Source organism: Myxocyprinus asiaticus, chromosome 10 (assembly GCF_019703515.2).
Source record: "Myxocyprinus asiaticus isolate MX2 ecotype Aquarium Trade chromosome 10, UBuf_Myxa_2, whole genome shotgun sequence".
NCBI lineage: Eukaryota > Metazoa > Chordata > Actinopteri > Cypriniformes > Catostomidae > Myxocyprinus > Myxocyprinus asiaticus.
Window position 1 is genome coordinate 7,264,353 of NC_059353.1, and position 21,904 is coordinate 7,286,256.

A 21,904-nucleotide genomic window follows, 5' to 3' on the forward strand; every position below is an offset into this window, starting at 1 on the left:
TAACTCAGTTTAAAGCTAATAACCCAAGGTAAGATTTGATATAAAGTTTGAGGCTATTTGGGGCTAACAGGTCAGGGGTCAGCACAGAGGAGATTTTATGCCTTACCAAAATAAAATGTCACTTTGTGATATATTTGAAAATAATTCAAACTGTGGTATTAGGGCAACAAACCATTCAGTCACCTTCCTGAGAATGAGAGCTTTCATTTGATATATGACTTGTCTATTTAAGTGCTATGTGAAGGAATTTTATATTCATTTGAACATTTCTGTAACGTAACCTCTAGGTGGGGCCAGTTTGCGACACAGATGTTTTCAGGCCTTATTTTGTTATTTTATGTAACTAAATGCAAAAGTGATGGGGTTCTCAGAAAAGTTCAGTTCTAAGCTGCCTCTCTGCGTGCGCTTTATAAAAGTATGTTAAATTCGTACCTAAAATATGCACTTTCTCTTAGAGATTAATATACAGTATATTTTAACCTAAAATTCCTAACCTAAACAATATTATTTTGATAAAAAAATAAAAAAATAAAAAAAATTAATGGACATGTTATAGATAAACTACCCATTTACCCATATCGTTTTTCTCATATAAAGGAAACTTGTTTTACATGATGTTTGTTCAACAACAAAAATAATCCGTGACTTTTATTTTGACACGTAATGTCATGTGATACATGATGGTGTGATCAACTTCACACAGTGTATCAGCCGATTCAATGGCGTTTTCTCAGTTATTTGTGTGTGTAGTTTGTGTTTTAAACGTATCATGGGCTCAGATCTACTCGGCGCTTTATGACGACAAAACTTAATACTGAAAGAGGGATTTCAAGCGGACTCTGTTGCAGTCGCGAAGTTCACAGACGACATCAAAAACACAGAGTTAGTATGTACTTGGTCTAACACTGTTCTTAGATGACCTAAACACTTGACAGCAGCACATCTCCATGAACTCACTTTACTATGGATTTTGTTCAAAAATGTCTTACTGCCCTTAAAGGGAAAATGATACATATTGGTCAAATTTATTTTGACAGATATGTTGCTTTTTTAGTCTCATAATTTCAACAACACACTTTTGCATCTTACCACGAGTTATGCAATTACTCTGTTAAATTCCTCTTTCACAACCATGCAATTTTAAGTTTCAGTTTTCTAGTTTAATTAACAATCACTCTCATTCAGGGGTCAATTATGTATTTTAGTATTCTCAAAGGGCTGTTAAAATCTTGTATATTTTTTACATAGTTAAAATATTTGAACACGCTTCTACACAACAGTTTTATTAAAAACATGAAATTAAATTAATTGAATGTTTTTTTTTTAACCAAGATTAGGGTTAGGCGTCAACCCTAAAAATGCCATGTTGTATGACTGTAATATTTATCTATAATATTACGTTTACACACATTATATGTTAAGTTATTTGTAATACAGTGAAGTGTTTTGAAAATAAGTTTGCACTTTTAGGTAAATATGAAAATATTACATACAAATATATATATATATATATATATATATATATATATATATATATATATATACACATACATACACACACACACACACACACACACACACTGGTGGCCAAAAGTTTGGAATAATGAACAGATTTTGCTGTTTCGGAAGGAAATTGGTACTGTAATTCACCAAAGTGGCATTCAACTGATCACAAAGTATAGTCAGGACATTACTGATGTAAAAAACAGCACCATCACTATTTGAAAAAAGTCATATTTGATCAAATCTAGACAGGCCCCATTTCCAGCAGCCATCACTCCAACACCTTATCCTTGAGTAATCATGCTAAATTGATCATTTGGTACTAGAAAATCACTTGCCATTATATCAAACACAGTTGAAAGCTATTTGGTTCATTAAATGAAGCTCAACATTGTGTCTGTTTTTGAGTTGTCACAGTATGCAATAGACTGGCATGTATTAAGGTCAATATTAGGTCAGAAATGGCTAAAAAGAAACAGCTTTCTCAAGAAACTCATCAGTCAATCATTGTTTTGAGGAATGAAGGCTATACAATTCTTGAAATTGCCAAAAAACTGAAGATTTCATACAAAGGTGTACACTACAGTGTTCAAAGACAAAGGACAACTGGCTCTAACAAGGACAGAAAGAGATGTGGAAGGCCAGATGTACAACTAAACAAGAGGATAAGTACATCAGAGTCTCTAGTTTGAGAAATAGATGCCTCACATGTCCTCAGCTGACAGCTTCATTGAATTCTACCCGCTCAACACCAGTTTCATGTACAACAGTAAAGAGAAGACTCAGGGGTGCAGGTCTTATGGGAAGAATTGCAAAGAAAAAGCCACTTTTGAAACAGAAAATCAAAAAGAAAAGGTTAGAGTGGGCAAAGAAACACAGACATTGGACAACAGATAATTGGAAAAGAGTGTTATGGATCTTAACCCCATTGAGCTTTTGTGGGATCAGCTAGACTGTAAGGTGCGTGAGAAGTGCCCGACAAGACAGTCACATCTATGGCAAGTGCTACAGGAAGTGTGGGGTGAAATGTCACCTGAGTATCTGGACAAACTGACTGCTAGAATGCCAAGGATCTGCAAAGCTGTCATTGCTGCATGTGGAGGATTTTTTGATGAGAACTCTTTGAAGTAGTTTAAGTAGTTTTTTTTTTTTTTTTTTACTTTCAAATAGTAATAGTAATTTTTCACATCAGTAATGTCCTGACTATACATTGTGATCAGTTGAATGCCACTTTGGTGAATAAAAGTACCAATTTCTTTCCATAAGAGCAAAATCTGTACATTATTCCAAACTTTTGGCCACCAGTGTGAATATATATATATATATATATATATATATATATATATATATATATATATATATATATATTAGCATAACTGCAACCTTGAATTGAAATTACTTGTTGATTACTTTTTGTGGTAATCAACAGTGTGCCACAAATGCTGTCGATTGAGATTCAGCTGAATTGAACTTGTATTGGATTTAAAATTGTATTGTGCCATATGGCTTTGATGACAACAGTTTTATAAGAAAACACACCACAAATGTTTTTAGTGAAAGTAATAGACCTTATTCATGGCAGCGCCATGATTTTTAATGGGAATGACAACGAGGCTGTGAGGGATAGACTTACCATCTCTTCAATGACATGCATGGTATAAAGCTGTAAAAAGCTCCTAGATCACATCTGATTTTCCACAACTCATGTTGTCTGGAATTTTTTGTCTACTGAATGTTCTTGCAAAGATGTTTTTTCAATGTTTTGTCTGTGGAATGATCCAAAAACACTTTAAACTGCAGTACAATCCATTGAAGATGTGTATTATAACTATAAGATGAACTGTATTTATTATAACAATTTCAATGAGTCATGATGCACAGAGCGTTCAGTTCTATTTATGTTCTTTTTAAGCATGTGAAACCCATATGTAAATCAAAAATAGATGTCTGTGATGAAATCTATATCCAGTGGGCCACAAGAATCCTGAAATTCCCAGTTAAATTTTGTCACCCAGTCCGATCCTGTCTGGAGGTTAGGTAGTAATGATAAGTGTTAATGTGTTTGCTGTCAGGTGGTCATTTCTTGAAGTCAGCACCAGTGGGAGTTATAATGACACATTGCAGGCGTATGCTGCTTGAGTCGTGGAGGCTACTGTCACGTCTCAGGTATAAAAATCCCAGTCTCTCATAGTCTGCATCTCTCATTCACGCTTGCTTTCATTTTAGCCCACTAGTGTAGTGTTTCCAAACTGAGGGTTCTTGATGGAACTGCAGAGGTTCATGTGATTGTGATAGAAATTAAATATGCACAGTTTTTCGTAAAATCATAACACTTGACTCTTATAATAACTTTACTCTTATTTTATATCCACAATAAACAAAAATCTTTGATCAAATAAAAGTCTTTGATATTTGGTATCTCAGTTATTTGTTAGCAGTATGAATGGAAGAGGACCCAGTACAGAGCCTTGAGGCTCCTCTGTACTGAGAATCATGAAGAACTGTCGAAGCTTGTGACAATCTGGGATTTATTTATGTCATGCTCTTTAAATCACAGCTCATTTACAAACACTGGATGAACACGCTCATGGGCTACTGTGGTCCATTCACTCATGATACAGGCTACTGCCAGCGGCTCAAAGACTACATCAGCACCAACCTTCAGTGGGTCACACAGCAGATGGACACACATACAGACTAGCCGTACTGGCATCAGGTAAGTGACAGTGGTGTGCAGCCCATAAACCGGGTTTCCCTCCTGTAGTCATCCCACACACACAACCATGTAGTAATGGACAAGATGTTATCTGGATTACAAAAATCAAGTACTTAAAATTAGATTAATTTATATTTTTAAATTTGTGTAATCAGATTACAGTTACTTTACTGACAGATATCAAATCAATTTGCCACTTAAATAATAATAAATATTTTGGCATATATTTTGGCTTTGTGCTGAAAAAAATCATCAAATTGATAACTACTCGCTTGACAAACACAATGGATGTCGTTTTAAAGCTTAAAAGCTGGACTTCACAATGCATTTAGGGAATATATAACCAACTCTTAACAAAATTAAAAGTATTTTGTTTTTATAACTTATGATTATTTACAGTACACCATAAAACATGAAACAAACAATATAAAAACTTCAGATGCTCCTGATTAAAACTAGTCCAAATACAATGTGATACAGCCCTCTACATAGCAAGTAATTCACTCGCATATGCAACCAAATATGTATTTATCAGCCAATGGTGAGTAAATATTCAGATTTTACTCACCAGGGATTGAGTGTGTAGTGGCGAAGAAGAACTTGAGCGCTGCAATCCTTTTAATGAATAAGAAGCTGACGATTAAGAAGCTGGATTCTGCCTTGTCTTTTACAGCGTCTTATGTCTCGTGAGCGCGCGCCCTGTAGGAAATTTACCTTATTTGGCTGCAGTGGATCCAGATCTGTCCTGATCGTGCCGTCACCATTGCTTTAGTTCAGTCATGAAATGGCATTGACATTGCATTTAATGACGCAGACTCTGACTTCGGTTAAACTGTTCCACGGACTGTTTTCCTTTTAAAGCATGGCTACAGACCAGTAACGTGCCTGTTGTACATCTGTTAGAAGGTAAAAGTGTTGCATAACTCAAGAGGCTGTAGATTTGAATTTGTGAACTTGTACAATAAATATTTGTACATGTAAGTCGATACACATTATGCAAGTAAAAGTTTCCTTTTGCTTCGTTCCATGGATTTTGTGTCCAAAGACGTGACCTAGGCACTCCAATTTAATTTCATGACTCTTTTAAAATCCTTTCTGTTATTTACAGTCAGTTGGTGGTCAAAAAGATAAAAAGAAACATTATTTCTAATCGTACATTGCACGGATGAGGGAAAAACCACTGTGCAACTCTCTCTAGTTAATGTGTGCTGCGCTCATACTACCATAAACACTTGCTCGCGGAGCTGCCGGTTCTCTTAAAGAGACAGTACCTGTTTGGCTCTTGTTATACATATCAATGTAAACCTAACGTAAATCGCACCAGTGCATATAAATAAACATGTTACAAAATTTAGTAAGTGTAATAAATGTGTAAATACATAAATATTTAAAAGGAACAATCATAGATTGTGAAGTATTTTAATTTCAGAAAACACTAAATATAAAAGAATTTAACAAAAACAAATCTTTAACTAATCTATGCAAGGGTTTGGAATTGTTTTTTTGTTTTGTTTTTTTGCATAGTAGTTTTGATATAGTAGCACTTAAATTATTATTTATTACTATTTACTATTACTAATTACTATTAATTCTATTTTCATTAGGTTTCAACCGTGACTAATTAGTTAATAATGTGTATGAAATTTCAAACAGTGACAACAGCTTGTATCATTATTAAAAATGAAATTTTTATGACATATAAATTGATGTAAAATTTGCACATTTGTTCACAAGCTAAAATATATGTTTATACACTGGTAGCCAAAAGTTTTGAATAATGTACAGATTTTGCTCTTATGGAAAGAAATTGGTACTTTTATTCACCAAAGTGGCATTCAACTGATCACATTGTATAGTCAGGACATATATAACGTGAAAAATTACTAATATTATTGAAAAAGATGGTCAGAACTTCTTAAACTACTTAAAAGAGTTCTCATCAAAAAATCCTCCACGTGCAGCAATGACAGCTTTGCAGATCCTTGACATTCTAGCTGTCAGTTGGTCCAGATACTCAGGTGACATTTCACCCTACACTTCTTGTAGCACTTGCCATAGATGTGGCTGTCTTGTCGGGCACTTCTCACGCACCTTACAGTCTAGCTGATCCCACAAAAGCTCAATGGGGTTAAGATCATAACATTTTTCCAGTTATCTGTTGTCCAATGTCTGTGTTTCTTTGCCCACTCTAACCTTTTCTTTTTGTTTTTCTGTTTCAAAAGTGGCTTTTTCTTTGCAATTCTTCCCATAAGGCCTGCACCCCTGAGTCTTCTCTTTACTGTTGTACATGAAACTGGTGTTGAGCGGGTAGAATTCAATGAAGCTGTCAGCAGAGGACATGTGAGGGGTCTATTTCTCAAACTAGAGACTCTGATGTACTTATCCTCTTGTTTATTTGTACATCTGACCTTCCACATCTCTTTCTGTCCTTGTTAGAGCCAGTTGTCCTTTGTCTTTGAAGACTGTAGTGTACACCTTTGTATGAAATCTTCAATTTTTTGGCAATTTCAAGCATTGTATAGCCTTCATTCCTCAAAACAATGATTGACTGATGAGTTTCTAGAGAAAGCTGTTTCTTTTTTGCCATTTTTGAACTAATATTGATCTTAAGACATGCCAGTCTATTGCATACTAGTACTAAATTAGCAATTTAGCATGATTATTCAAGGATAAGGTGTTGGAGTGATGGCTGCTGGAAATGGGGCCTGTCTAGATTTGATCAAAAATGACTTTTTTCAAATACTGATGGTGCTGTTTTTTACATCAGTAATGTCCTGACTATACTTTGTGATCAGTTGAATGGCACTTTGGTGAATTAAAGTACCAATTTCCTTCCGAAACAGCAAAATCTGTTCATTATTCCAAACTTTTGGCCGGCAGTTTATATATTGACGTGTTTCAGTGACGTCACTTTTGCCCCGCAGCCGCCATATTTGTGACCATCAGCGGGAGGAAGAAAGGGTGGTGAATGGAAAAACACCCGTAAAACGATATCAAGAAAAACCTCATAAAATGCTTTTGATAAATGCAAAGTCCCAGGAAAGGTGTGTAAAGTTCTGAGGTCAGCACAAATATTGCCAAATTTTCGCTGACATTTAAATACATTTTATCCAAGATTTACCTCTGTACGGCGGCGAGTCTTATGTGTGACCAGTGAGTGCACACTCCTACCGGTAAAATCATTTTTAGCCAGTGTAGGTATTCATTTTCTCTAAACCAAGTTTGTCTAGAAAGTTATCTAGAAATCAATATCTATAAATTATCAAGTTCATCTAGAAAGTACTCATTGTATATCAAACAATTTGTGTGTATATTCATAAACCTCTGCAGGTAGAGACACGCTCTCAAGCTGTTCATGCTAAGCAGTGCAGCAATATCAAATAATTTATCATTACAATTCAACTAGCAAAGTTTGTCAAAATGATCGCTTGCCAAATGTCGGCTATATGGATGCAGTACACTTGAAACACGTCACTGAACAAAGCAATAATTGCAATCTATCTGAATCATCATGGCAAAAGAAGCGGCTAATGTTTGATTCTCCCATATATAATAGCCTCTCCATGATTTGAAATGAAGTGCCCATAACTGTCACGTAACTAACGCTTTTGTATGGGTAAAAAGAAAAGAAAGGAGACTGTTTATCAACATGTGCACACCGAGGCCAGTTATGGTCTTAAGCCGGTATATACTTGCATGATGGTCTTAAGCCGGTGTATACCTGCATGATGGTCGAAGCTGAGCTACAATCACACTGTGTACAATCTTACTGGGAATATTACCGCTGTCTTTTATATCAGTCTTCGTTTAGTTAACCTGTCACGTTCATTTGGAGCGCACCACATGCGTGCAGCTGATCAGACCAGAAGCAGCATTAAGACAAGCACTATTTGCAAAATCTCGATTTATCAATTTTTAAAAAAATAATACAAAATCGTGTCAAAACGCAAATTAGAATTATTCTGAAAAATCTAAAAAAACACCCAGCCCTAATTACAATGTGTTACACTTATTGCATACCTTTATACAGTCTGGGTTTTATGAATAACATCGTCCTATTTGCATTTCCAGTTTAATTGTATCCGAACCAACAATGTTATAAATATTGACACATGTACAGATAACATCTCCGGTTACACATGTAACCTGGGTTCCCTGAGATGAAGGGAACAAGGCATTGCCGTAAGCACAATGGGGAGTGTCCTTCTTACATTACCTTGTTGAAACCCTTATACAATCACACCAATCCTCTGACTGCCAATGGTGGCCCCGCCCCTTTAGGCGCACATTAGGCCTATTATAAGCGAGCGCTCAGTCACCATTTCTTCAGAATTTTCTGACTGAGGGACAGGACTGAGCCACTCGATTATGAAACTCTGAAGTAGTAGTGCAGCCAGCTTTAGCAATGTCTCGTTCCCTACATCTCAGGGAACCGAGGGTACATGTGTAACCGGAGATGTTCCCTTTTGATTCAGTTCACTCGACATTGCTGTAAGCACTATGGAGAACGATATCTCATTACGCCGCACTACGACATCACACTCCCAGAGTTATAACACTAAATAGATATATACATAAGGAGTCAAAGGCCACAGGCCAATGACTTATAAGTCATATTACAGATGCCACTGTTGGGCCCTTAAGCAAGGCCCTTGACCCTATCTGCTCCAGGGGTGCCATATCATGGTTGACCCTGCACTCTGACCCCAGCTTAGCTGGGATATGTGAAAAAAAAAAAGAATTTCACTGCATATGTGCAAATGTATAATGTGTGATAAATAAATACAATTAAAAAAAAAAAACAATTATTAAAATGTATATGAATGGTCCCACATGGCAGATGCCAGATGGAAATTAACGCAGTCTGGAATCAATATGAACCATATAGACATACACAGTATGGTTTATTAACCCTCTCACAACATAGGTGGAAAAGTAGGTTTTATTTCTTATAGGAGTACTTATCGAAAGAGCATGACGCTGCAGTCTTGTGGGACAGCGACCAACATGAGTATACCGCAAGTGAATAACCCTCATGGTGAGCCAGGAGGGGAGCACTTAGAATAGATATATGAACTATATAGTCATATAGTATGAATGAACCCTTTCACGAACCCAGTCGGGAAGGAAGTTTTATTACAATGTAAGTACTTGTGACTTTATGGGAAATTTACAACTGTCTGTATGCAGGTGGTTGTGTAAAATGACGGGGAAGCCCTTACTTACAAAGGAGCACAAGTTTGTTTGGGCAATGAGCAGTTCAACAGCATGTAATCAGGTGACTGTGTTGATTATAGTCAGTAGCCCACCCATAATAAGGGCTTGGGCTCACCTGCTTGAATGTAAGAAGCAATCTATACAGAGAGGACCTGTGAGGAGATGAAGGGCACGTCCAGGTTATAAAATCTCGTGAATGTGTTTTGCGAGGACCGTCCTGCTGCCAAACATATGTCCTGAAAGGACACACTGTTTGTGCACACCCATGAAGAGGCCATGCCTCTGGTTGAATGCGCTTTGACACCATTAGGGCAGTTCGCGCCCTGTGATTCGTAAGCGAGGGCGATAGCATCAAAGATCCAGTGAGAGAGCCTTTGTTTGGAGATGGACCTTAATTTCGTGCATTCTTCATAACAAATAAAGAGCTGATCCAACAGCTTAAACTGATGTGTGCGCTCAACACATGAATGCAATGCCCTCACCGAGCGTAACATATGCATAGATTGCTCTTCATCTGAATTAAATGGTGGAAAAAATGAACCACCTGAACCGTGAAGGGCGTTGATAGAACCTTTTATTGGTTTAATGTTGTTTAAATTACAAGCCAGCCTCCAGTGTTAATCACAGACTGAGCCAATTCTGGCTCGTCCGACGTGCTCCGTTCAGAGGCCACATGTATAGGTTCCACAGCTCTGGCTGGGTATGCCAAATTGTGACTTGTGCTTGAGAGAGAAGGTTTCTCCTCAGTGGTATTTCCCATGGAGGGCAGTCTATTATTTCTATCATCTCTGGAAACCAGGACTGATTGGGCCATTTCGGCGCAATTAACAGAACTGATTCCATGTCCATCCTGCTGATGACAGAATGAAGGAAGTGCACCAGGGGAAACGCATATTTGCGTTTCGCCGGCCATTTGTGAGCCAGTGCTCCCACGCCCAGCAGGGCTTAGGACATGTAGTACCAAAGAGGACAGTGGGAATTCTCAGTGGAGGCAAATAGGTCGACTTCCGCTTTGCCGAATATATTGCAAATCCTCATCACTGTCTGAGGATGAAGTCTCTATTCCAGTGATAATGCTCCCTGGCGTGACAACAGATCTGCTCCGAAATTCAGACAGCCCAGGACGTGTCGCATACAATGAGAGTCGCTCGCTCAATTGGTTCTGTTAATTGCACTGAAATGACCCAATCAGTCCTGGTTTCTGGAGATTATAGAAATACTAGACTGCCTTCCATGGGAAATACTGCTGAGGAGAGATTTTCTCTCTCAAGCACAAAGCACGATTTGGCATCCCCAGCCAGAGCTGTGGAACCTGTACGTGTGGCCTTTGGAGTCCCCTTGGCGATTTATGTATGCCACTACTGTTGTGTTATCCGAACGAATCAGCATGTGGTGATTCACAACGTCGGAATGAAAAGCTCTCAAAGCTAGAAAGACAGGCAATAGTTCTAGGCGATTGATGTGCCGTTTCGCACCTGTCAATCAGCGGTTGAGCATAATGTGTGGGTTACATGAAATGTGAAGAGAAAATGGCCCTATTTCTGAGAATGTGTGAATGTCCCATATTTGTACAATGGGCGCTTTTTTCTCTTTTGTGAGAACAATCTCTGTTTGAGTAATTCACACATTTTGAACATTGTCCTGTTCCTGATGAACAGTAATGGGGAAGAGGGGAGAAACACTGTGTGCCTCTAATCGAGCCTTCTTCGGCTCTGGGCCATGAATAATAGCAAGCTGGGTATGTCAGTAACATTTCTGTTGCCCGAGCGGAGTTTTTTTGTTGCCGTGTTTTCGCGGTGAGATGGCAGGTGCTTACACTTGGGCCACGGCTTGTGTGGCTTCACTGACGGCTCATTGGTAGCTTTCGGCTGTGCTGGGGCAGCAAGACATGAATTCTTTGCTGGGCGCTGACCAGAATTAGATCTGGAGCCTGCCAAGAAAGGGGAAGTGCTACTTCTCTTTGGTAGAAAGTGTTTTAACGCTTGAGATTGCTTTTGCGCCATAATGAAGTGCTCTGAAAAGCTTTCTACGCCGTTGCAAAAGAGACCGTCAGGCGACACAGGGGTGTCGAGGAGGGCGGCTTTCTCCGCATCACGCATCTCCATGAGAGTTTGCCAAATATGCCGATTCAAAACTACCAGGTTGCTCTTCGCTTTGCCGATGGCCTGAATGGTAGCTTTTGTGGCTCGCAGCGGCAAATCTGTAGCGGTGCGGAGCTCTTTGAACAGCTCTGGATCGGAGCCTTATTCATTTGTTGAAGAAGCTTAGCTTGAAAAACCTGGAGCACCAACGTGTTGCGGAGTGCTGAACCAGCTTGGCCTGCTGCTATATAAGCTCTTTCAGCCAGTGCAGACGTCAGTTGACATTGCTTGAAAAGGTAGGCAGGGCGGGATTTCCATCCCATGGTAGTATTATAGCAGAGGTGAGCTGCAACCGCCTGTTCTTGAATAGCCTTTTTCATTGGTGTGGTCCACATTAGTGAGGACGCAGCACCTCCGACCTGAATGCTCGAAGAGTAAGGCGCACACAAGGTCTTTGTGAGCTCCGCATAGACATCATTGCCAATCGGAGGATTGGTGTGATTTTATAAGGTCTCAACAAGGTCGTGTAAGAAGGACACTCCCTATAGTGCTTACGGCAATGTCGAGTGAACTGAATCGATAGGAAACTGTCATGTCTAAATAAGCAAAGACCCACAAGTGTTTTTATCTGTGGTCTCCCCCTTCATCACTGCTTGTCTTTGGTGAAATTAAGCCATGCCACTTAAAAGATAAAACTTTATTTAAAGAAAAATTACATTTGGCTCTGGTAATTAAACAGCAGTTTCACCTTTTCAAGATTTATAAATAGAAACAAAAATTTCGCAGACTTTTGCCGTATCCCACAGCGCAGCACTATGAAGGTAAATGGAACTTTGGTCACAAACATGGCGGCATGGTCATACAGTGACGACACATGAAACAAGTCAATATATTATATATGATGATGCCCCCTTCTCGGTTTTCTTAATATCTTTTTTAGTTTTCAGTTGCATTATACTTACATGTTGTCAAAAGTCTGGCAAATAAAAACTAAAATTTACTAGCGAATGGTGATTAATTCTGTAATGTGTCTGTAGAGGGTTGTGATATGATGCACTGATCTTAAAATTATCTTGGAAAAAAGCTACCTCAGATATCGTTTTTAATCATCCTGGTGGAGGCAATGCTATTTTCTTCAGGAAATGAAAATCTATCTTGCGTTGTTTTCCTGTCTTATTGTTGCTTACCATTTCCTTCTTGTGTTGCATGTTCATCCAGTTCTGTGCAATGTTCTTTTTTAGGTGTGTTTGTCTTTACTGCAGCTACAGGGTTTGGAGGAGGGATACAACGGGAAGGTTGAATTTCTCACTGGAAGTCTTTCCATCAGCCCGTTAGGCTTCCTGTGAGTACACACCTACATGCAGTTTATTCTTTTCTCTCTCTCTTTTTTTCCACCGACTTTTTTTATTTTTCCACATCTAGACCCTCTCACCACTCCGTTCTTCATTCTGCTTTAATGTTCAGGCTTTTCCAGAGACCTGGAGGACTTGGAGGCTGCACTGAACAAATCTAGCCAGTCTCGTGCAATGGGCTCAGGCTCGTGCTCCGCACGAATCAAACTTTTGCCGGACAGCAAAGATTTGCTGATGTCACATGATACATAGAACACCTATCAGTCAATGCTAAGAATAATGAAGAGATACGATTTTGCTTATCACACTTCTCCAAAAGGTAAAAACACATAAATCTCAGAGTTTGACTGGTGTTTGTCAACTGCATCTAGGGAAAGGAATCTCATAAGGAATTTAAGGATTCTGGTACTGATTCTGATTCCTCTAATGGTTCTGGTTCCCTAACAGTTCTGTTAACCATTCTCCATTAGAAAAAGAAAACGAACCAACACTGGTTGTGCTGTATGTTTATTTAATCATTAAAAACAACCGGATCATCAAAGCCATTCGTTTTGGAATTGAACAACACTGGTTGCGCTGTATGTTTTTGATTCACACACAAAAAAAAAAGAACTGGCTCAAAAGAGTCCTTAGTTCGGGAATCAGATAACACTATCATGCTGCATGTTTTTTTTGTTTTCACTAAAAAAATAACCGACTCAAAAGAGTCATTCGTTCAGGCACGTCTCCAGAGCTTTGAATCAGATTTGCAATTATTAGACTTCATGTGGCGTTTTGCTGTTCAGGCTAAATAAAATGAATCAGGTCTGATTTCGATTTGCAGAAACATCTGATTTGGGATGTCAGTGTTAAAATACACACAACCCAGAAATGGGCTTTGAATGAGAGTGTAAGAATTTTAATTAACAAAAGGATTATTTTCTCTCCATGCACTGCTCCGTTAATGCAGTTTCAGATGGATTATAATTGTATTGTCATAATTATGTTCTTATTATATTCGTGTAACGATTATGGCGACTGTTCCTGCAGAAAAGACATTTATTCCTGGGAGAATTCAAGTGTTTTCCTCGTATCCTGGCTCTATATTCTCAGGGGATGACTTTTATATCCTCAGCAGTGGTCTAGTAAAACACTTTCTGTTAAAGCTTATAGGTGGATCATTATCGCACTTATTTGGTTAGATGCCATGTAACATGTCCATGGATCAAGATTTTAGGTTAATATTTATATAAATGAATAAGGCAGTCCCAGCAGGATTTTGTGGCACTTTCTCTTGATTATTGCAGCCCACAATGACTGAATTTGCTGCTGCTTTCCTCAAACCATGCAGTGCCCTTTTTGTTGTGTTGTTTTGCAGTTAAAACTCACAAATAATCATAGTATATTTGTGTAATTTGTGTCAATGACAGTAAAAGTGCAATTATCAGTAAAAAATAAATAAGTGCATAATATTTGAAAATGCAGCTTGCATGCTAAAAAATAATAAATACTCACAAATTTACTGTATATTTAAGAGGTGAGACCCGTGATGTGGCTAATACGAGTTTAATGGAATACTCTCAATTATCTTAATATTCAAATTTTCTTTCCCAGAAAATGCGAGTAATCTTTTGTAAGGTTAAAATAGTAGACCTAAATTAAAACTAAACTAAAAACACAAATGAGGATTCCCATACAGATATCTCATATATGGCCATATTTAAACATATACTGTATAATTAAAGTGTAAATATAGACATGCCGTGAACGCTGCTTTTTTGTCTCTCATTTTCCGGTGCAACAGTGCATTATGTGAGCACTCCAAATAAGAGTCTCCCCCTCTGTATCACTGCATGTCATTTACACCGCATGTATAAACCCTGAATGACCAAGAACATTTGCCGTTACACAATTTATGAAATTAAAGTGAAACCGGAAAAATCAAAATCTTTCTCTAAACTTTCATGCAGCCGTAGACAGTACGCATACATCAAAGCTAGAATTTAATCTTCGCATGCTCCTCAGGGGCTGCTCTGTGTGGTCTGCGGTGCGGGTTGGTCACCGCTGTTACTGTGGAGTGGAATTGATAGAATGGTGGCTGTGCAGTTCGATATGTTAAGCTTTTAGAGCATTTGTTTTGCCCCTGTCAAATGTGGAGAAAAGCATTCAGATTTTCAGTTTATGCAGAAAAATTGCAGAAATTATACAAAATAGCAAGCTACTGCAAATAATGCAGAGAATTTGCATTAATTCTTGCGATCACAAAATCCTGAAGAGGCTTATAAGGGGTAAGGTTAAAAATGAGCTTTAGCTGGAGAATAGCATGACACACTGCAGGACATATAAAATGCAGCTACCCATATAAAATACTCTTGTCATTATTTTATTTAAATTTTTTAGGTTACTGTGGAAACTGCAATTGGCAACAGTAACCCTGATTTGTGGAAATTCATCCAGCCTCGTGGTGCCGTTATGGAATGGTTGAGAACCATTGTAGCAAATCGGCTCGCTGAAACTGGGCAAGCATGGGCAGATGTCTTCAGGAAGTACAACAGTGGAACATAAATGACTATTAACCTTGTGTACACACATTTAATATGAAAAGTATTATAAAGATGATCAAACTCAACTATGGCTGCTTGCTTTGGTAGGTACAACAATTAGTAGATGATAGTCGACTACAAGATCTTCATTCCTGGCCAAGGACACATTAAAAAAGTGCTTTTCACAGTTTTGAAGCAAATACATTAAGTGTGCTTCAATTTGATTGTCATTTTTATCAAATTGACAAAGTTTCTCAACCATAATAAAAAATAGATAATACCGAACATCTGGGTTGGTTACACAGCTGTGCATATGGTCTCACTTAAGTTGGTATGTAAAGTTCAAACTAAGGGCTTAATAAGTACTAGTTAGTTTGTAACTAAGTCATTATTAATTTACTTGCACCACCAGTTGCAGTCCCAGTGTGTTACAGAAACAGATTAATACTGACCACAACAGACTAGAACAACATGCCAATTAATAAAGCTGAAAAGTACAGATAAAAACTGCTTGTAAGTTTGTTTCCTCTAGTGGAATGATCATAACAGCAGACAAAACTGAAGAACTGTTCAAGGCTGGCTACTGGGCCAGCTACAATATCCCGTGAGTATGCCAACTATCAGCAGATGCTGTATAAAGCTTTTGTCTCAAGACAACTCTATTAAATAAACATGGTCTTGGTGTTGAATTCTTTTATATAACCTGTATTCATAACTTTTAGTATCATATTGGACGTAATGTGTTTTAGGAGGTGTAATTTGATCAATTAGGGAATATGTAGGTGCAAAACAGCAGCAAAGGCAAAACATCGGAACATTTTGTAAAATAGGAGTTGTGATGTTGTTTCTTGTTGAAAGAAGGACAACGTAAACCGGGAAGGAACTTTCAGCGTCACCTTTACTAATGCATGTCACTCACGTTCGCTTACCACATAACATGATACTCTTACGCTATACTCGCTTGCGTAATACAACTGCAAGCCAGCTGAAAAACATGGAACTGGAGTTGTCTGAAGACACTACAGGAATGGGGATAGACTATGATCTGTTCTGTGACCAAACTACATATTCTCTGATTCAGAGGGAAGTTGACTAAAGTTCCTGCTCGCAAAAAGACCTCATCCAACTTGATGAGCAATTTTTCCAAGAAAATGATTAACTTCTAATGTTGTACTCACAGAGTTACTCTACTTGAGAATCTCTTTAGGCACATTTTGTGTTCAGTCAAATTTTCAGCATTTCAAATGCATGCTTGGAATGTGTATGTCAAGAACTTTTAGTTAAAAAAACATGTTGGGTCTATAGGAGATTGTGAAATAAATTTGATCTCAGCAATCGATCAATCACAGCAGTCCTCGTTAATGGGCATTTCATGTGCAAAACTGATTAAAAAAAGAGTACATTGCCTGTTGTAGGTATTTTGAGAGATGGGTTCAATTCAAGTGGAGGTCAGGAGCTGGTTCAGAAGTATGGATCCTGGTTCTCCTTCAGTGAGAATCCAAGAGCACAGATCTTCCGTAGGAATCAAACACACATTACTGATGTGGAGTCTATGATGCGTCTCATGAGGTATGATCTACTGCTTAATGATTTCTGTCCTTTCAGCTCATCAGTGTCAGGGTGTAGTAAACTAAGTAGCAACACTACTAAAGGCCTGTTCACACCAAGCCCAAATTTTAGGTGCGAATGTTCATTCCGAACGAGCTTTTGTATAGGAGCAATGGATTTCTATGGCACTATTCACATTGGGTACAGGGTTTTTTTTCTTTGTACTGCGAAAATAACTGACTAACCAGTGAGATATGAGCTTTTTGTTATGTTTCGGGAGTTGCTGCTTCTGCACAATCCAGCGTGTTGGTGGCACTAATAAACTGGCAAACACCGGAATTGGACATGCAGATGCTGATGAGGTTACACATCCCCGAATATTATATACTTAAAACTAAATAGTTAATAAACCCTTTGTACTACAAACATAAACCTGGATTGTTTTTGAAATATCGCTTTTAATATATGTGCATGTATTATAAATGCGCATTTATAAAGACACCAGAGTGTATTCCTGTGCTCTTTTTTTTTTCTCGTCATGCACAAGAAACCCTGAATTAAATCCAAAAATGCAATAATTAAATAAAGAAGACTGTGGACCTATGTTTTCTTTTATAATATTAATATAATATATAATATAATATGTTTTTAATGTTCTAATGCATCATATTTTATACTTTACCTGATTTTACTTAATGTACATTATTCCACGTGTATTTATATCACTGTACCTTGTATTATATTATCCAGGCATTGAAAAAAGAAAAGTTTCGGGAGTTTGTTTGGAAAATACTTGTAGCAAAATACATGCATAAATAGCCTATAAAGACACGGGACATACAGTAGACTTATGCAACAGCACTCTTTACTCATCTCACTTGCACAAAAAACACAGATTCTACAGTATATTCCTCAAAATACATCAAAGATATAGAAAGAATATAATGAAACAGTTATGCCATATTAGGTAAATAAATGCCTTAACAGCATTAAAAATATTAATCTCATGCGTTGACAGCTGAATGCTTAAAGGTCTGTGCAGGAAACCAGAATAAATATATTTGAAGAACAGCGCCTCTTACTGTACAGGGATAAAACTGCTTTTAATGGGATATGATTTGGTCTCGATGTGAATAGACCTTTCGTTGGCAGTTCGTCTTTGTGATTCGTCTCGTATTTGGTCTTAACAGGCCTTAACTACTATGGCTGTAGATTATTAATTTAGTGTGATTTATTATATGAAAAATAACATTCAAAAATTATTAAACATGCCCCGATCTGTACATAAATTCCATATTAAGGAATGTTTTTTCCATTGGACCAATTCAAGCTTGATGTACCACCTTGATGCAATAGATGGCAGTCAGTGTTCCAGCTGTACAGCTGTACAACACGACTCATTAAACCAATGAGAGCAGACAGCACAGCCTTCCACAGACACAGCTGGACCGTGCACAACAGAATGCAGGGATCTCGAGGCGGGTTTTTCAAAGTTTCGAACTACATTTAACTTGACACAGCGTCTTAAAAACACAGCACTTATGACTAGAGACGCTTAAAGGGACATTTCACCCAAAAATGAAAATTTTCTTATCATTTACTCACCCTCATGCCATCCCAGATGTGTATGACTTTCTTTCTTCTGCTGAACACAAACGAAGATTTTTAGAAGAATATCTCAGCTCTGTTGGTCCCCACAATGTAAGTGAATGGTGACCAGACTTTGAAGGTCCAAAAAGCACATAAAGGCAGCATAAAAGTAAGCCATATGACTCCAGTGGTTATATCCATGTCTTCAGAAGTGATATTATAGGTGTGGGTGAGAAACACTTTCACATTCTTCTTCTTTTGTTTTTGGTGATACACATTCTTTGTGCATATTGCCACCTACCGTGCAGGGAGGAGAATTTATAGTTTTAATTCTCCATGCAGAGAAATGAACTCTCCTTATGAAATTTGTATTGCTTTGCCCTTTTTCTCTTTCTTTAATGACTGCTACTTTCTACATTTTGCATGTGTTTGTGTCTGTCTACCACAGGTATAATAACTATAAAGATGACCCCTTGTCCCAGACTATTGTCTGAGATCTTTAAAGGGTCATGAAACCCTGTTTATTCTCATGAATAATATTGGTTTCTTTCAATGACGTGTATGTGCTCAAATCTAGTGTAAATCTTAACACATACATGTCGCATCCACGTGGCCTTTTCTCAACGTTAATTTAAAGAAAATAGCCCAAAAATCCCTAAATTAACTACTTTCCCTTTTAAATTAAAATTATTGCTTACTATTATTGTCCTACATAATGGGCAACACAAACAAATCTGTTAACTTAAAAATAAAACATCTTTTAGTGTTTCATGGCCCTTTAAAGCTGTCCACTGTGAAACAGTACAGATAGTAAATTTCCTCATTTTTCCTGCAGATGATGTCCTATGGTATGTTCAAGCAGTTCGAGCTATTGGCCGTCAGTGGTCCAACATGGGATCCGGTGCCCGTGTTCCAGTGGAGCAGCTCTCCGTACAGCAAACTCCTGCATATGGGCCATCCAGACCGCTGGGACTTCAGCACAGTTCATGTCAAATGGTCCACGTAGCGTAAAGAGTTTTATTTAATCACACGTCCCGAGTGTACAGTTTATGATGATCAATATAATGACAGCAGTCTCAGGAAGAAAAAAACAACTAAGAGCTCAGTAGAAGTGTTTTGTGCTTTGTACTGTGATGTTTATGATTTGTATTGTCCTCTGACATGTTCTTGGCAGTTTTCAGAACCCTGTTGTGCAGGTCAGTGTTTCTGCTCCCAAACTGACTCTGGGATTTTTTTTTTATGTGTGTATATGTTTCCACCATTACATACACATCCCCTGCATTTCAAATGGCCTAAATAATGCATTTGGAAGGCACTTCGAAGCAAGAACAATCATTATCGCCATTCTGTAAGGTCATTCCAAATAGAATTTTCAACTGTATCCAAACAAATCTTACTTTAAAAATGAGTTTTACTCTCACAGTGGATGGTAGTCTTCGAAAGGAATAGGACTTATGAATGATCACTTCTGAATGGAAAGTGCCAACACATAGACAGAGGCATTATTTGATATTTTTTTAGCCAAGTGTATTCTGAATATGGAGGACTAAGTCTGCCAATATTAAATATATTTGTAAAAAAAAATCTTTTTAAATTAAAGTGTACATAAAAATAAATATATTCATTTTCAGAGGTGACCTAAATGAGTTTTTATACTTTTATTTCCTTATATATTTTCAAATAAAAAAAATTCCACAGGTATGAATTTCTGCATTTTTATATAATCATTAAGGCTGGGAAATTGAACATGTTAATTTCTGCGATTAGTAGTTTAAACTGTTTAATGCATAAATTTATTTTAAACAATGCAGTATAAAAAAATATTTCACTTCCTAAAAATTTACTGTGGCTAAAATTGTCATATATAAATTTCCAGGCGGTACACGCTCGACTCGACTGCACATCCTAGCACAGAAACGGATTATTAGGAGTAGTACACACTTATTATGTACGATGCATGTCCTGGGCAAGATAAACACAGAGCGGATTTACTGTATGGAGAATGGAGACTTCACCCGCAGGTGGTGAGCCAGGTGTGGGAGAGATACGGGCAAGCTGCTGTATCTCTTCGCATCACCCAAAAACACTCACTCACCTTAACCTGAACCACTGTCAAAGATGAAACTGCGCTAGAGAGACCCAGCATGTGCGTGATAGAGAAGGACCTGGCCATTAAGTAATTGAGTAAAAATACTTAAGTATTATACTTAAGTATTATTTTTTTGGGATTTGTACTTTACTCAAGTGCAATTTAAACAGAATTCTTGTACTTTTACTTAATTACATTTCCAAAGAAAAAATAGTACTTTTTACTCACAATTTTATTTAAACTTGAAAAGTACTCATTTTTTACAGATCATTTTCTTTCGCCTTTCTGGACTAAAGCCACCATTTCACTGCATACAACAGATGACAGACCAGAGGTCAGTAATTTCAAATGGAGTGTCCCACGGCAGCTGTGTGGAGTTAAACCTACACTCTTAGAAAAAAAGGTTCTTTGGGGTTCTATATAGAACCCTAGGGTTCTATACTCATCTCCAAAGAACACTTTATGCTAAAAACGTTCTATTTACACCTTTTGTGCAAAAGGGATCTTTGGTTTGACAATTGCTTAATGCGAGTATGTACAGGTGCATCTCAATAAATTAGAATGTCGTGGAAAAGTTCATTTATTTCAGTAATTCAACTCAAATTGTGAAACTCATGAATTAAATAAATTCAATGCACACAGACTGAAGTAGTTTAAGTCTTTGGTTCTTTTAATTGTGATGATTTTGGCTCACATTTAACAAAAACCCACCAATTCACTATCTCAACAAATTAGAATATGGTGACATGCCAATCAGCTAATCAACTCAAAACACCTGCAAAGGTTTCCTGAGCCTTCAAAATGGTCTCTCAGTTTGGTTCACTAGGCTACACAATCATGGGGAAGACTGCTGATCTGACAGTTGTCCAGAAGACAATCATTGACACCCTTCACAAGGAGAGTAAGCTACAAACATTCATTGCCAAAGAAGCTGGCTGTTCACAGAGTGCTGTATCCAAGCATGTTAACAGAAAGTTGAGTGGAAGGAAAAAGTGTGGAAGAAAAAGATGCACAACCAACCGAGAGAACCGCAGCCTTATGAGGATTGTCAAGCAAAATCGATTCAAGAATTTGGGTGAACTTCACAAGGAATGGACTGAGGCTGGGGTCAAGGCATCAAGAGCCACCACACACAGACGTGTCAAGGAATTTGGCTACAGTTGTCGTATTCCTCTTGTTAAGCCACTCCTGAACCACAGACAACGTCAGAGGCGTCTTACCTGGGCTAAGGAGAAGAAGAACTGGACTGTTGCCCAGTGGTCCAAAGTCCTCTTTTCAGATGAGAG

At 37.8% G+C, this 21,904-nt stretch overlaps 1 pseudogene; it reads left to right on the top strand.

The window, feature by feature from the left end:
* The first annotated feature begins 719 nt into the window (after positions 1-719).
* On the top strand, positions 720-20,222 carry LOC127447279 (putative phospholipase B-like 2; annotated as a pseudogene).
* The last annotated feature ends 1,682 nt before the right edge of the window (positions 20,223-21,904 follow it).